Consider the following 17,518-nt stretch of genomic DNA (forward strand, 5'->3'; position numbering starts at 1 on the left):
TATAGTATGAGTAAACAGCTCTGCAGACTCAACCATCTGTTCTACCTCATACTCAGACGGGCAGCTGGAGATTTGGGAGCTGTGAGGAAGCAAGTGCGATTGGGGTGACACCTTTGAGGACTGGAGTATTTGTGATGTTGAAGTTGATGTGGAGGAGAGCCCACTTAAAGGAGCACTTGATATCCGTTGAAGCACCTGCTGTTTTTGTGCCTCATCTGGAATTTGTAGCGATTGGCGTGGCCGTAAGAAAGGGATCTTATCACATTGTTCGCTAAAAGAAGTAGACATTTTAGTTTGGCTGGAAGATGGTCTTTCTTCTGCAGATGTTACTGTTGCATTAACACCTACCCCACGGACACAACCTTTTTTCCCCTTCCCAACACGCCTATTCCCCTTTCCACCAGCAGCAGGCCCTTTTCCACTCATTTTGGTGGTTAACTAATTCACAACTCTGGAGTTGTTTGCACAAAAAAACAATGGATGGGAACCGAGCAGAGCTGAGTGGCCAAACTGTGGTATTAGGCCAAAACTATTGGCTGGGTTAGATGCAGAAAAAAAGTATATTCAATTTGCAACCTGATGGAGGTCAGTATAGATGGACTAATAGAACAAGTCCCACACACAGCTAGAAGCCCAAATATTTTTTCAGAGGTAGATGCAGAAAAAAATTGTATTCAGTTTGCAACCTGATGGAGGTCAGTATAGATGGACTAATAGAACAAGTCCTACACACAGCTAGAAGCCCAAATATTTTTTCAGAGGTAGATGCAGAAAAAAATATATTCAGTTTGCAACCTGATGGAGGTCAGTATAGATGGACTAATAGAGAAAGTCCCACACACTGCTAGAAGGCCAAATATTTTTTTAGAGCTAGATGCAGATATAAATTATTTTTAATTTGCAACCTGATGGAGGTCAGTATAGATGGACTAATAGAGAAAGTCTCACACACTGCTAGAAGGCCAAATATTTTTTCAGAGCTAGATGCAGAAAAAAATTATATTCAGTTTGCAACCTGATGGAGGTCAGTACAGATGGACTAATAGAACAAGTCCCACACACAGCTAGAAGGCCAAATATTTTTTCAGAGGTAGATGCAGATAAAAATTATTTTTAATTTGCAGCCTGATGGAGGTCAGTATAGATGGACTAATAGAGAAAGTCCCACACACTGCTAGAAGGCCAAATATTTTTTCAGAGCTAGATGCAGACAAAAAATTATTTTGAATTTGCAACCTGATGGAGGTCAGTATAGATGGACTAATAGAGAAAGTCCCACACACTGCTAGAAGGCCAAATATTTTTTCAGAGCTAGATGCAGACAAAAAATTATTTTTAATTTGCAACCTGATGGAGGTCAGTATAGATGGACTAATAGAGAAAGTCCCACACACTGCTAGAAGGCCAAATATTTTTTCAGAGCTAGATGCAGATAAAAATTATTTTTAATTTGCAACCTGATGGAGGTCAGTATAGATGGACTAATAGAGAAAGTCCCACACACTGCTAGAAGGCCAAATATTTTTTCAGAGCTAGATGCAGAAAAAAATTATATTCAGTTTGCAACCTGATGGAGGTCAGTATAGATGGACTAATAGAACAAGTCCCACACACAGCTAGAAGCCCAAATATTTTTTCAGAGGTAGATGCAGATAAAAATTATTTTTAATTTGAAACCTGATGGAGGTCAGTATAGATGGACTAATAGAGAAAGTCCCAAGCACTGCTAGAAGGCCAAATATTTTTTCAGAGCTAGATACAGATAAAAAATATTTTTAATTTGCAGCCTGATGGAGGTCAGTATAGATGGACTAATAGAGAAAGTCCCACACTGCTAGAAGGCCAAATATTTTTTCAGAGCTAGATGCAGAAAAAAATTATATTCAGTTTGCAACCTGATGGAGGTCAGTATAGATGGACTAATAGAACAAGTCCCACACACAGCTAGAAGCCCAAATATTTTTTCAGAGGTAGATGCAGAAAAAAATTATATTCAGTTTGCAACCTGATGGAGGTCTGTATAGATGGATTAATAGAACAATTCCCACACACAGCTAGAAGCCCAAATATTTTTTCAGAGGTAGATGCAGAAAAAAATTATATTCAGTTTGCAACCTGATGGAGGTCTGTATAGATGGATTAATAGAACAAGTCCCACACACAGCTAGAAGCCCAATATTTTTTCAGAGGTAGATGCAGAAAAAAAATATATTCAGTTTGCAACCTGATGGAGGTCAGTATAGATGGACTAATAGAGAAAGTCCCACACACTGCTAGAAGGCCAAATATTTTTTCAGAGCTAGATGCAGACAAAAAATTATTTTTAATTTGCAACCTGATGGAGGTCAGTATAGATGGACTAATAGAGAAAGTCCCACACACTGCTAGAAGGCCAAATATTTTTTCAGAGCTAGATGCAGATATAAATTATTTTTAATTTGCAACCTGATGGAGATCAGTATAGATGGACTAATAGAGAAAGTCCCACACACTGCTAGAAGGCCAAATATTTTTTCAGAGCTAGATGCAGAAAAAAATTATATTCAGTTTGCAACCTGATGGAGGTCTGTAGAGATGGATTAATAGAACAAGTCCCACACACAGCTAGAAGCCCAATATTTTTTCAGAGGTAGATGCAGAAAAAAATTATATTCAGTTTGCAACCTGATGGAGGTCTGTATAGATGGATTAATAGAACAAGTCCCACACACAGCTAGAAGCCCAATATTTTTTTAAAGCTAGATGCAGAAAAAAATTATATTCAGTTTGAACCTGATGGAGGTCTGTATAGATGGATTAATAGAACAAGTCCCACACAGAGCTAGAAGCCCAAATATTTTTTCAGAGGTAGATGCAGAAAAAAATTATATTCAGTTTGCAACCTGATGGAGGTCTGTATAGATGGATTAATAGAACAAGTCCCACACACAGCTAGAATCCAAATATTTTTTCAGAGGTAGATGCAGGAAAAAAATATATTCAGTTTGCAACCTGATGGAGGTCAGTATAGATGGACTAATAGAGAAAGTCCCACACACTGCTAGAAGGCCAAATATTTTTTCAGAGCTAGATGCAGACAAAAAATTATTTTTAATTTGCAACCTGATGGAGGTCAGTATAGATGGACTAATAGAGAAAGTCCCACACACTGCTAGAAGGCCAAATATTTTTTCAGAGCTAGATGCAGATAAAAATTATTTTTAATTTGCAACCTGATGGAGGTCAGTATAGATGGACTAATAGAGAAAGTCCCACACACTGCTAGAAGGCCAAATATTTTTTCAGAGCTAGATGCAGAAAAAAATTATATTCAGTTTGCAACCTGATGGAGGTCAGTATAGATGGACTAATAGAACAAGTCCCACACACAGCTAGAAGCCCAAATATTTTTTCAGAGGTAGATGCAGATAAAAATTATTTTTAATTTGAAACCTGATGGAGATCAGTATAGATGGACTAATAGAGAAAGTCCCACACACTGCTAGAAGGCCAAATATTTTTTCAGAGCTAGATGCAGAAAAAAATTATATTCAGTTTGCAACCTGATGGAGGTCTGTAGAGATGGATTAATAGAACAAGTCCCACACACAGCTAGAAGCCCAATATTTTTTCAGAGGTAGATGCAGAAAAAAATTATATTCAGTTTGCAACCTGATGGAGGTCTGTATAGATGGATTAATAGAACAAGTCCCACACACAGCTAGAAGCCCAATATTTTTTTAAAGCTAGATGCAGAAAAAAATTATATTCAGTTTGAACCTGATGGAGGTCTGTATAGATGGATTAATAGAACAAGTCCCACACAGAGCTAGAAGCCCAAATATTTTTTCAGAGGTAGATGCAGAAAAAAATTATATACAGTTTGCAACCTGATGGAGGTCTGTATAGATGGATTAATAGAACAAGTCCCACACACAGCTAGAATCCAAATATTTTTTCAGAGGTAGATGCAGAAAAAAAATATATTCAGTTTGCAACCTGATGGAGGTCAGTATAGATGGACTAATAGAGAAAGTCCCACACACTGCTAGAAGGCCAAATATTTTTTCAGAGCTAGATGCAGACAAAAAATTATTTTTAATTTGCAACCTGATGGAGGTCAGTATAGATGGACTAATAGAGAAAGTCCCACACACTGCTAGAAGGCCAAATATTTTTTCAGAGCTAGATGCAGATAAAAATTATTTTTAATTTGCAACCTGATGGAGGTCAGTATAGATGGACTAATAGAGTAAGTCGCACACACTGCTAGAAGGCCAAATATTTTTTCAGAGCTAGATGCAGAAAAAATTATATTCAGTTTGCAACCTGATGGAGGTCAGTATAGATGGACTAATAGAACAAGTCCCACACACAGCTAGAAGCCCAAATATTTTTTCAGAGGTAGATGCAGATAAAAATTATTTTTAATTTGAAACCTGATGGAGGTCAGTATAGATGGACTAATAGAGAAAGTCCCAAGCACTGCTAGAAGGCCAAATATTTTTTCAGAGCTAGATACAGATAAAAAATATTTTTAATTTGCAGCCTGATGGAGGTCAGTATAGATGGACTAATAGAGAAAGTCCCACACTGCTAGAAGGCCAAATATTTTTTCAGAGCTAGATGCAGAAAAAAATTATATTCAGTTTGCAACCTGATGGAGGTCAGTATAGATGGACTAATAGAACAAGTCCCACACACAGCTAGAAGCCCAAATATTTTTTCAGAGGTAGATACAGATAAAAATTATTTTTAATTTGCAACCTGATGGAGGTCAGTATAGATGGACTAATAGAGAAAGTCCCACACACTGCTAGAAGGCCAAATATTTTTTCAGAGCTAGATGCAGATAAAAATTATTTTTAATTTGCAACCTGATGGAGGTCAGTATAGATGGACTAATAGAGAAAGTCTCACACACTGCTAGAAGGCCAAATATTTTTTCAGAGCTAGATGCAGAAAAAAATGATATTCAGTTTGCAACCTGATGGAGGTCAGTATAGATGGACTAATAGAACAAGTCCCACACACTGCTAGAAGCCCAAATATTTTTTCAGAGCTAGATGCAGAAAAAAATTATATTCAATTTGCAACCTGATGGAGGTGAGTATAGATGGACTAATAGAGAAAGTCCCACACACTGCTAGAAGGCCAAATATTTATTCAGAGCTAGATGCAGACAAAAAATTATTTTGAATTTGCAACCTGATGGAGGTCAGTATAGATGGACTAATAGAGAAAGTCCCACACACTGCTAGAAGGCCAAATATTTTTTCAGAGCTAGATGCAGACAAAAAATTATTTTTAATTTGCAACCTGATGGAGGTCAGTATAGATGGACTAATAGAACAAGTCCCACACACAGCTAGAAGCCCAAATATTTTTTCAGAGGTAGATGCAGAAAAAAATTATATTCAGTTTGCAACCTGATGGAGGTCAGTATAGATGGACTAATAGAGAAAGTCCCACACACAGCTAAAAGCCAAATATTTTTTCAGAGGTAGATGCAGAAAAAAATTATATTCAGTTTGCAACCTGATGGAGGTCTGTATAGATGGATTAATAGAACAAGTCCCACACACAGCTAGAAGCCCAATATTTTTTCAGAGGTAGATGCAGATAAAAAATATATTCAGTTTGCAACCTGATGGAGGTCAGTATAGATGGACTAATAGAGAAAGTCCCACACACTGCTAGAAGGCCAAATATTTTTTCGGAGCTAGATGCAGACAAAAAATTATTTTTAATTTGCAACCTGATGGAGGTCTGTATAGATGGATTAATAGAACAAGTCCCACACACACATAGACGCCCAATATTTTTTCAGAGGTAGATGCAGAAAAAAAATATATTCAGTTTGCAACCTGATGGAGGTCAGTATAGATGGACTAATAGAGAAAGTCCTACACACTGCTAGAAGGCCAAATATTTTTTCAGAGCTAGATGCAGACAAAAAATTATTTTTAATTTGCAACCTGATGGAGGTCAGTATAGATGGACTAATAGAGAAAGTCCCACACACTGCTAGAAGGCCAAATATTTTTTCAGAGCTAGATGCAGATATAAATTAATTTTAATTTGCAACCTGATGGAGGTCAGTATAGATGGACTAATAGAGAAAGTCACACACACTGCTAGAAGGCCAAATATTTTTTCAGAGCTAGATGCAGATATAAATTAATTTTAATTTGCAACCTGATGGAGGTCAGCATAGATGGACTAATAGAGAAAGTCCCACACACTGCTAGAAGGCCAAATATTTTTTCAGAGCTAGATGCAGAAAAAAATTATATTCAGTTTGCAACCTGATGGAGGTCTGTATAGATGGATTAATAGAACAAGTCCCACACACAGCTAGAAGCCCAATATTTTTTCAGAGGTAGATGCAGAAAAAAATTATATTCAGTTTGCAACCTGATGGAGGTCTGTATAGATGGATTAATAGAACAAGTCCCACACACAGCTAGAAGCCCAATATTTTTTCAGAGATAGATGCAGAAAAAAATTATATTCAGTTTGCAACCTGATGGAGGTCTGTATAGATTGATTAATAGAACAAGTCCCACACACAGCTAGAAGCCAAAATATTTTTTCAGAGGTAGATGCAGAAAAAAAATATATTCAGTTTGCAACCTGATGGAGGTCAGTATAGATGGACTAATAGAGAAAGTCCCACACACTGCTAGAAGGCCAAATATTTTTTCAGAGCTAGATGCAGATATAAATTAATTTTAATTTGCAACCTGATGGAGGTCAGTATAGATGGACTAATAGAGAAAGTCCCACACACTGCTAGAAGGCCAAATATTTTTTCAGAGCTAGATGCAGATATAAATTAATTTTAATTTGCAACCTGATGGAGGTCAGCATAGATTGACTAATAGAGAAAGTCCCACACACTGCTAGAAGGCCAAATATTTTTTCAGAGCTAGATGCAGAAAAAAATTATATTCAGTTTGCAACCTGATGGAGGTCTGTATAGATGGATTAATAGAACAAGTCCCACACACAGCTAGAAGCCCAATATTTTTTCAGAGGTAGATGCAGAAAAAAATTATATTCAGTTTGCAACCTGATGGAGGTCTGTATAGATGGATTAATAGAACAAGTCCCACACACAGCTAGAAGCCCAATATTTTTTCAGAGATAGATGCAGAAAAAAATTATATTCAGTTTGCAACCTGATGGAGGTCTGTATAGATTGATTAATAGAACAAGTCCCACACACAGCTAGAAGCCAAAATATTTTTTCAGAGGTAGATGCAGAAAAAAAATATATTCAGTTTGCAACCTGATGGAGGTCAGTATAGATGGACTAATAGAGAAAGTCCCACACACTGCTAGAAGGCCAAATATTTTTTCAGAGCTAGATGCAGACAAAAAATTATTTTTAATTTGCAACCTGATGGAGGTCAGTATAGATGGACTAATAGAGAAAGTCCCACACACTACTAGAAGGCCAAATATTTTTTCAGAACTACATGCAGAAAAAAATTATATTCAGTTTGCAACCTGATGGAGGTCAGTATAGATGGACTAATAGAACAAAGTCCCACACACAGCTAGAAGCCCAAATATTTTTTCAGAGGTAGATGCAGATAAAAATTATTTTTAATTTGCAACCTGATGGAGGTCAGTATAGATGGACTAATAGAGAAAGTCCCACACACTGCTAGAAGGCCAAATATTTTTTCAGAGCTAGATGCAGATAAAAATTATTTTTAATTTGCAAGCTGATGGAGGTCAGTATAGATGGACTAATAGAGAAAGACCCACACACTGCTAGAAGGCCAAATATTTTTTCAGAGCTAGATGCAGAAAAAAATTATATTCAGTTTGCAACCTGATGGAGGTCAGTATAGATGGACTAATAGAACAAGTCCCACACACAGCTAGAAGGCCAAATATTTTTTCAGAGGTAGATGCAGATAAAAATTATTTTTAATTTGCAACCTGATGGAGGTCAGTATAGATGGACTAATAGAGAAAGTCCCACACACTGCTAGAAGGCCAAATATTTTTTCAGAGCTAGATGCAGATAAAAATTATTTTTAATTTGCAACCTGATGGAGGTCAGTATAGAAGGACTAATAGAGAAAGTCTCACACACTGCTAGAAGGCCAAATATTTTTTCAGAGCTAGATGCAGACAAAAAATTATTTTTAATTTGCAACCTGATGGAGGTCAGTATAGATGTACTAATAGAACGAGTCCCACACACAGCTAGAAGCCCAAATATTTTTTCAGAGGTAGATGCAGAAAAAAATTATATTCAGTTTGCAACCTGATGGAGGTCAGTATAGATGGACTAATAGAGAAAGTCCCACACACTGCTAGAAGGCCAAATATTTTTTCAGAGCTAGATGCAGACAAAAAATTATTTTTAATTTGCAACCTGATGGAGGTCTGTATAGATGGATTAATAGAACAAGTCCCACACACAGATAGACGCCCAATATTTTTTCAGAGGTAGATGCAGAAAAAAAATATATTCAGTTTGCAACCTGATGGAGGTCAGTATAGATGGACTAATAGAGAAAGTCCTACACACTGCTAGAAGGCCAAATATTTTTTCAGAGCTAGATGCAGACAAAAAATTATTTTTAATTTGCAACCTGATGGAGGTCAGTATAGATGGACTAATAGAGAAAGTCCCACACACTGCTAGAAGGCCAAATATTTTTTCAGAGCTAGATGCAGATATAAATTAATTTTAATTTGCAACCTGATGGAGGTCAGAATAGATGGACTAATAGAGAAAGTCACACACACTGCTAGAAGGCCAAATATTTTTTCAGAGCTAGATGCAGATATAAATTAATTTTAATTTGCAACCTGATGGAGGTCAGCATAGATGGACTAATAGAGAAAGTCCCACACACTGCTAGAAGGCCAAATATTTTTCAGAGCTAGATGCAGAAAAAAATTATATTCAGTTTGCAACCTGATGGAGGTCTGTATAGATGGATTAATAGAACAAGTCCCACACACAGCTAGAAGCCCAATATTTTTTCAGAGGTAGATGCAGAAAAAAATTATATTCAGTTTGCAACCTGATGGAGGTCTGTATAGATGGATTAATAGAACAAGTCCCACACACAGCTAGAAGCCCAATATTTTTTCAGAGATAGATGCAGAAAAAAATTATATTCAGTTTGCAACCTGATGGAGGTCTGTATAGATTGATTAATAGAACAAGTCCCACACACAGCTAGAAGCCAAAATATTTTTTCAGAGGTAGATGCAGAAAAAAAATATATTCAGTTTGCAACCTGATGGAGGTCAGTATAGATGGACTAATAGAGAAAGTCCCACACACTGCTAGAAGGCCAAATATTTTTTCAGAGCTAGATGCAGATATAAATTAATTTTAATTTGCAACCTGATGGAGGTCAGTATAGATGGACTAATAGAGAAAGTCACACACACTGCTAGAAGGCCAAATATTTTTTCAGAGCTAGATGCAGATATAAATTAATTTTAATTTGCAACCTGATGGAGGTCAGCATAGATTGACTAATAGAGAAAGTCCCACACACTGCTAGAAGGCCAAATATTTTTTCAGAGCTAGATGCAGAAAAAAATTATATTCAGTTTGCAACCTGATGGAGGTCTGTATAGATGGATTAATAGAACAAGTCCCACACACAGCTAGAAGCCCAATATTTTTTCAGAGGTAGATACAGAAAAAAATTATATTCAGTTTGCAACCTGATGGAGGTCTGTATAGATGGATTAATAGAACAAGTCCCACACACAGCTAGAAGCCCAATATTTTTTCAGAGATAGATGCAGAAAAAAATTATATTCAGTTTGCAACCTGATGGAGGTCTGTATAGATTGATTAATAGAACAAGTCCCACACACAGCTAGAAGCCAAAATATTTTTTCAGAGGTAGATGCAGAAAAAAAATATATTCAGTTTGCAACCTGATGGAGGTCAGTATAGATGGACTAATAGAGAAAGTCCCACACACCGCTAGAAGGCCAAATATTTTTTCAGAGCTAGATGCAGACAAAAAATTATTTTTCATTTGCAACCTGATGGAGGTCAGTATAGATGGACTAATAGAGAAAGTCCCACACACTGCTAGAAGGCCAAATATTTTTTCAGAGCTAGATGCAGATAAAAGTTATTTTTAATTTGCAACCTGATGGAGGTCAGTATAGATGGACTAATAGAGAAAGTCCCACACACTACTAGAAGGCCAAATATTTTTTCAGAACTACATACAGAAAAAAATTATATTCAGTTTGCAACCTGATGGAGGTCAGTATAGATGGACTAATAGAGCAAAGTCCCACACACAGCTAGAAGCCCAAATATTTTTTCAGAGGTAGATGCAGATAAAAATTATTTTTAATTTGCAACCTGATGGAGGTCAGTATAGATGGACTAATAGAGAAAGTCCCACACACTGCTAGAAGGCCAAATATTTTTTCAGAGCTAGATGCAGATAAAAATTATTTTTAATTTGCAACCTGATGGAGGTCAGTATAGATGGACTAATAGAGAAAGTCCCACACACTGCTAGAAGGCCAAATATTTTTTCAGAGCTAGATGCAGAAAAAAATTATATTCAGTTTGCAACCTAATGGAGGTCAGTATAGATGGACTAATAGAACAAGTCCCACACACAGCTAGAAGGCCAAATATTTTTTCAGAGGTAGATGCAGATAAAAACTATTTTTAATTTGCAACCTGATGGAGGTCAGTATAGATGGACTAATAGAGAAAGTCCCACACACTGCTAGAAGGCCAAATATTTTTTCAGAGCTAGATGCAGATAAAAATTATTTCTAATTTGCAACCTGATGGAGGTCAGTATAGAAGGACTAATAGAGAAAGTCTCACACACTGCTAGAAGGCCAAATATTTTTTCAGAGCTAGATGCAGACAAAAAATTATTTTTAATTTGCAACCTGATGGAGGTCAGTGTAGATGTACTAATAGAACGAGTCCCACACACAGCTAGAAGCCCAAATATTTTTTCAGAGGTAGATGCAGAAAAAAATTATATTCAGTTTGCAACCTGATGGAGGTCAGTATAGATGGACTAATAGAGAAAGTCCCACACACAGCTAGAAGCCCAAATATTTTTTCAGAGGTAGATGCAGAAAAAAATTATATTCAGTTTACAACCTGATGGAGGTCTGTATAGATGGATTAATAGAACAAGTCCCACACACAGCTAGAAGCCCAATATTTTTTCAGAGCTAGATGCCGATAAAAAAATATATTCATTTTGCAACCTGATGGAGGTCAGTATAGATGGACTAATAGAGAAAGTCCCACACACTGCTAGAAAGCCAAATATTTTTTCAGAGCTAGATGCAGACAAAAAATTATTTTTAATTTGCAACCTGATGGAGGTCAGTATAGATGGACTAATAGAGAAAGTCCCACACTGCTAGAAGGCCAAATATTTTTTCAGAGCTAGATGCAGATATAAATTAATTTTAATTTGCAACCTAATGGAGGTCAGTATAGATGGACTAATAGAGAAAGTCCCACACACTGCTAGAAGGCCAAATATTTTTTCAGAGCTAGATGCAGACAAAAAATTATATTCAGTTTGCAACCTGATGGAGGTCAGTATAGATGGACTAATAGAACCAGTCCAACACACAGCTAGAAGCCCAAATATTTTTTCAGAGGTAGATGCAGATAAAAATTATTTTTAATTTGCAACCTGATGGAGGTCAGTATAGATGGACTAATAGAGAAAGTCCCACACACTGTTAGAAGGCCAAATATTTTTTCAGAGCTAGATGCAGAAAAAAATTATATTCAGTTTGCAATCTGATGGAGGTCAGTATAGATGGACTAATAGAACAAGTCCCACACACTGCTAGAAGCCCAAATATTTTTTCAGAGCTAGATGCAGAAAAAAAATATATTCAGTTTGCAACCTGATGGAGGTCAGTATAGATGGACTAATAGAGAAAGTCCCACACACTGCTAGAAGGCCAAATATTTTTTCAGAGCTAGATGCAGACAAAAAATTATTTTTAATTTGCAACCTGATGGAGGTCAGTATAGATGGACTAATAGAGAAAGTCCCACACATTGCTAGAAGGCCAAATATTTTTTCAGAGCTAGATGCAGATATAAATTATTTTTAATTTGCAACCTAATGGAGGTCAGTATAGATGGACTAATAGAGAAAGTCCCACACACTGCTACAAGGCCAAATATTTTTTCAGAGCTAGATACAGAAAAAAATTATATTCAGTTTGCAACCTGATGGAGGTCTGTATAGATGGATTAATAGAACAAGTCCCACACAAAGCTAGAAGTCCAATATTTTTTCAGAGGTAGATGCAGAAAAAAATTATATTCAGTTTGCAACCTGATGGAGGTCTGTATAGATGGATTAATAGAACAAGTCCCACACACAGCTAGAAGCCCAATATTTTTTCAGAGCTAGATGCAGAAAAAAATTATATTCAGTTTGCAACCTGATGGAGGTCTGTATAGATGGATTAATAGAACAAGTCCCACACACAGCTAGAAGCCCAAATATTTTGTCAGAGGTAGATGCAGAAAAAAATTATATTCAGTTTGCAACCTGATGGAGGTCTGTATAGATGGATTAATAGAACAAGTCCCACACACAGCTAGAATCCCAATATTTTTTCAGAGGTAGATGCAGAAAAAAAATATATTCAGTTTGCAACCTGATGGAGGTCAGTATAGATGGACTAATAGAGAAAGTCCCACACACAGCTAGAAGCCCACATATTTTTTCAGAGGTAGATGCAATAAAAATTATTTTTAATTTGCAACCTGATGGAGGTCAGTATAGATGGACTAATAGAGAAAGTCCCACACACTGTTAGAAGGCCAAATATTTTTTCAGAGCTAGATGCAGAAAAAAATTATATTCATTTTGCAGCCTGATGGAGGTCAGTATAGATGGACTAATAGAACAAGTCCCACACACTGCTAGAAGCCCAAATATTTTTTCAGAGCTAGATGCAGAAAAAAATTATATTCAATTTGCAACCTGATGGAGGTCAGTATAGATGGACTAATAGAGAAAGTCCCACACACTGCTAGAAGGCCAAATATTTTTTCAGAGCTAGATGCAGATAAAAATTATTTTTAATTTGCAACCTGATGGAGGTCAGTATAGATGGACTAATAGAGAAAGTCCCACACACTGCTAGAAGGCCAAATATTTTTTCAGAGCTAGATGTATATAAAAATTATTTTTAATTTGCAACCTGATGGAGGTCAGTATAGATGGACTAATAGAGAAAGTCCCACACACTGCTAGAAGGCCAAATATTTTTTCAGAGCTAGATGCAGAAAAAAATTATATTCAGTTTGCAACCTGATGGAGGTCAGTATAGATGGACTAATAGAACAAGTCCCACACAGAGCTAGAAGCCCAAATATTTTTTCAGAGGTAGATGCAGACAAAAATTATTTTTAATTTGCAACCTGATGGAGGTCAGTATAGATGGACTAATAGAGAAAGTCCCACACACTGCTAGAAGCCCAAATATTTTTTCAGAGCTAGATGCAGATAAAAATTATTTTTAATTTGCAACCTGATGGAGGTCAGTATAGATGGACTAATAGAGAAAGTCTCACACACTGCTAGAAGGTCAAATATTTTTTCAGAGCTAGATGCAGGAAAAAAATATATTCAGTTTGCAACCTGATGGAGGTCAGTATAGATGGACTAATAGAACAAGTCCCACACACTGCTAGAAGCCCAAATATTTTTTAAGAGGTAGATGCAGAAAAAAAATATATTCAGTTTGCAACCTGATGGAGGTCAGTATAGATGGACTAATAGAGAAAGTCCCACACACTGCTAGAAGGCCAAATATTTTTTCAGAGCTAGATGCAGACAAAAAATTATTTTTAATTTGCAACCTGATGGAGGTCAGTATAGATGGACTAATAGAGAAAGTCCCACACACTGCTAGAAGGCCAAATATTTTTTCAGAGCTAGATGCAGATATAAATTATTTTTAATTTGCAACCTAATGGAGGTCAGTATAGATGGACTAATAGAGAAAGTCCCACACACTGCTAGAAGGCCAAATATTTTTTCAGAGCTAGATGCAGAAAAAAATTATATTCAGTTTGCAACCTGATGGAGGTCTGTATAGATGGATTAATATAACAAGTCCCACACACAGCTAGAAGCCCAATATTTTTTCAGAGGTAGATACAGAAAAAAATTATATTCAGTTTGCAACCTGATGGAGGTCTGTATAGATGGATTAATAGAACAAGTCCCACACACAGCTAGAAGGCCAATATTTTTTCAGAGCTAGATGCAGAAAAAAATTATATTCAGTTTGCAACCTGATGGAGGTCTGTATAGATGGATTAATAGAACAAGTCCCACACACAGCTAGAAGCCCAAATATTTTTTCAGAGGTAGATGCAGAAAAAAATTATATTCAGTTTGCAACCTGATGGAGGTCTGTATAGATGGATTAATAGAACAAGTCCCACACACAGCTAGAATCCCAATATTTTTTCAGAGGTAGATGCAGAAAAAAAATATATTCAGTTTGCAACCTGATGGAGGTCAGTATAGATGGACTAATAGAGAAAGTCCCACACACTGCTAGAAGGCCAAATATTTTTTCAGAGCTAGATGCAGACAAAAAATTATTTTGAATTTGCAACCTGATGGAGGTCAGTATAGATGGACTAATAGAGAAAGTCCCACACACTGCTAGAAGGCCAAATTTTTTTTCAGAGCTAGATGCAGACAAAAAATTATTTTTAATTTGCAACCTGATGGAGGTCAGTATAGATGGACTAATAGAACAAGTCCCACACACAGCTAGAAGCCCAAATATTTTTTCAGAGGTAGATGCAGAAAAAAATTATATTCAGTTTGCAACCTGATGGAGGTCAGTATAGATGGACTAATAGAGAAAGTCCCACACACAGCTAGAAGCCCAAATATTTTTTCAGATTTTAGATGCAGAAAAAAATTATATTCAGTTTGCAACCTGATGGAGATCTGTATAGATGGATTAATAGAACAAGTCCCACACACAGCTAGAAGCCCAATATTTTTTCAGAGCTAGATGCAGAAAAAAAATATATTCAGTTTGCAACCTGATGGAGGTCTGTATAGATGGACTAATAGAGAAAGTCCCACACACTGCTAGAAGGCCAAATATTTTTTCAGAGCTAGATGCAGACAAAAAAATATTTTTAATTTGCAACCTGATGGAGGTCAGTATAGATGGACTAATAGAGAAAGTCCCACACACTGCTAGAAGGCCAAATATTTTCTCAGAGCTAGATGGAGATATAAATTATTTTTAATTTGCAACCTGATGGAGGTCAGTATAGATGGACTAATAGAGAAAGTCCCACACACTGCTAGAAGGCCAAATATTTTTTCAGAGCTAGATGCAGATAAAAATTATTTTTAATTTGCAACCTGATGGAGGTCAGTATAGATGGACTAATAGAGAAAGTCCCACACACTGCGAGAAGGCCAAATATTTTTTCAGAGCTAGATGTAGATAAAAATTATTTTTAATTTGCAACCTGATGGAGGTCAGTATAGATGGACTAATAGAGAAAGTCCCACACACTGCTAGAAGGCCAAATATTTTTTCAGAGCTAGATGCAGAAAAAAATTATATTCAGTTTGCAACCTGATGGAGGTCAGTATAGATGGACTAATAGAACAAGTCCCACACACAGCTAGAAGGCCAAATATTTTTTCAGAGGTAGATGCAGATAAAAATTATTTTTAATTTGCAACCTGATGGAGGTTAGTATAGATGGACTAATAGAGAAAGTCCCACACACTGCTAGAAGGCCAAATACTTTTTCACAGCTAGATGCAGAAAAAAATTATATTCAGTTTACCACCTGATGGAGGTCAGTATAGATGGACTAATAGAACAAGTCCCACACACAGCTAGAAGGCCAAATATTTTTTCAGAGGTAGATGCAGATAAAAATTATTTTTAATTTGCAACCTGATGGAGGTCAGTATAGATGGACTAATAGAGAAAGTCCCACACACTGCTAGAAGGCCAAATATTTTTTCAGAGCTAGATGCAGAAAAAAATTATATTCAGTTTGCAACCTGATGGAGGTCAGTATAGATGGACTAATAGAACAATCCCACACACAGCTAGAAGGCCAAATATTTTTTCAGAGGTAGATGCAGATAAAAATTATTTTTAATTTGCAACCTGATGGAGGTCAGTATAGATGGACTAATAGAGAAAGTCCCACACACTGCTAGAAGGCCAAATATTTTTTCAGAGCTAGATGCAGAAAAAAATTATATTCAGTTTGCAACCTGATGGAGGTCAGTATAGATGGACTAATAGAACAAGTCCCACACAGAGCTAGAAGCCCAAATATTTTTTCAGTGGTAGATGCAGATAAAAATTATTTTTAATTTGCAACCTGATGGAGGTCAGTATAGATGGACTAATAGAGAAAGTCCCACACACTGCTAGAAGGCCAAATATTTTTTCAGAGCTAGATGCAGATAAAAATTATTTTTAATTTGCAACCTGATGGAGGTCAGTATAGATGGACTAATAGAGAAAGTCTCACACACTGCTAGAAGGCGAAATATTTTTTCAGAGCTAGATGCAGAAAAAAATTATATTCAGTTTGCAACCTGATGGAGGTCAGTATAGATGGACTAATAGAACAAGTCCCACACACAGCTAGAAGCCCACATATTTTTTCAGAGGTAGATGCAGATAAAAATTATTTTTAATTTGCAACCTGATGGAGGTCAGTATAGATGGACTAATAGAGAAAGTCCCACACACTGTTAGAAGGCCAAATATTTTTTCAGAGCTAGATGCAGAAAAAAAATATATTCAGTTTGCAGCCTGATGGAGGTCAGTATAGATGAACTAATAGAACAAGTCCCACACACTGTTAGAAGCCCAAATATTTTTTAAGAGGTAGATGCAGAAAAAATATATATTCAGTTTGCAACCTGATGGAGGTCAGTATAGATGGACTAATAGAGAAAGTCCCACACACTGCTAGAAGGCCAAATATTTTTTCAGAGCTGAATGCAGACAAAAAATTATTTTTAATTTGCAACCTGATGGAGGTCAGTATAGATGGACTAATAGAGAAAGTCCCACACACTGCTAGAAGGCCAAATATTTTTTCAGAGCTAGATGCAGATATAAATTATTTTTAATTTGCAACCTAATGGAGGTCAGTATAGATGGACTAATAGAGAAAGTCCCACACACTGCTAGAAGGCCAAATATTTTTCAGAGCTAGATGCAGAAAAAAATTATATTCAGTTTGCAACCTGATGGAGGTCTGTATAGATGGATTAATAGAACAAGTCCCACACACAGCTAGAAGCCCAATATTTTTTCAGAGGTAGATGCAGAAAAAAATTATATTCAGTTTGCAACCTGATGGAGGTCTGTATAGATGGATTAATAGAACAAGTCCCACACACAGCTAGAAGGCCAATATTTTTTCAGAGCTAGATGCAGAAAAAAATTATATTCAGTTTGCAACCTGATGGAGGTCTGTATA

This window comes from Phyllobates terribilis, unplaced genomic scaffold (assembly GCF_046119375.1).
Source record: "Phyllobates terribilis strain yellow unplaced genomic scaffold, ASM4611937v1 Scaffold_8__6_contigs__length_399053987, whole genome shotgun sequence".
In the NCBI taxonomy this organism is placed as follows: domain Eukaryota; kingdom Metazoa; phylum Chordata; class Amphibia; order Anura; family Dendrobatidae; genus Phyllobates; species Phyllobates terribilis.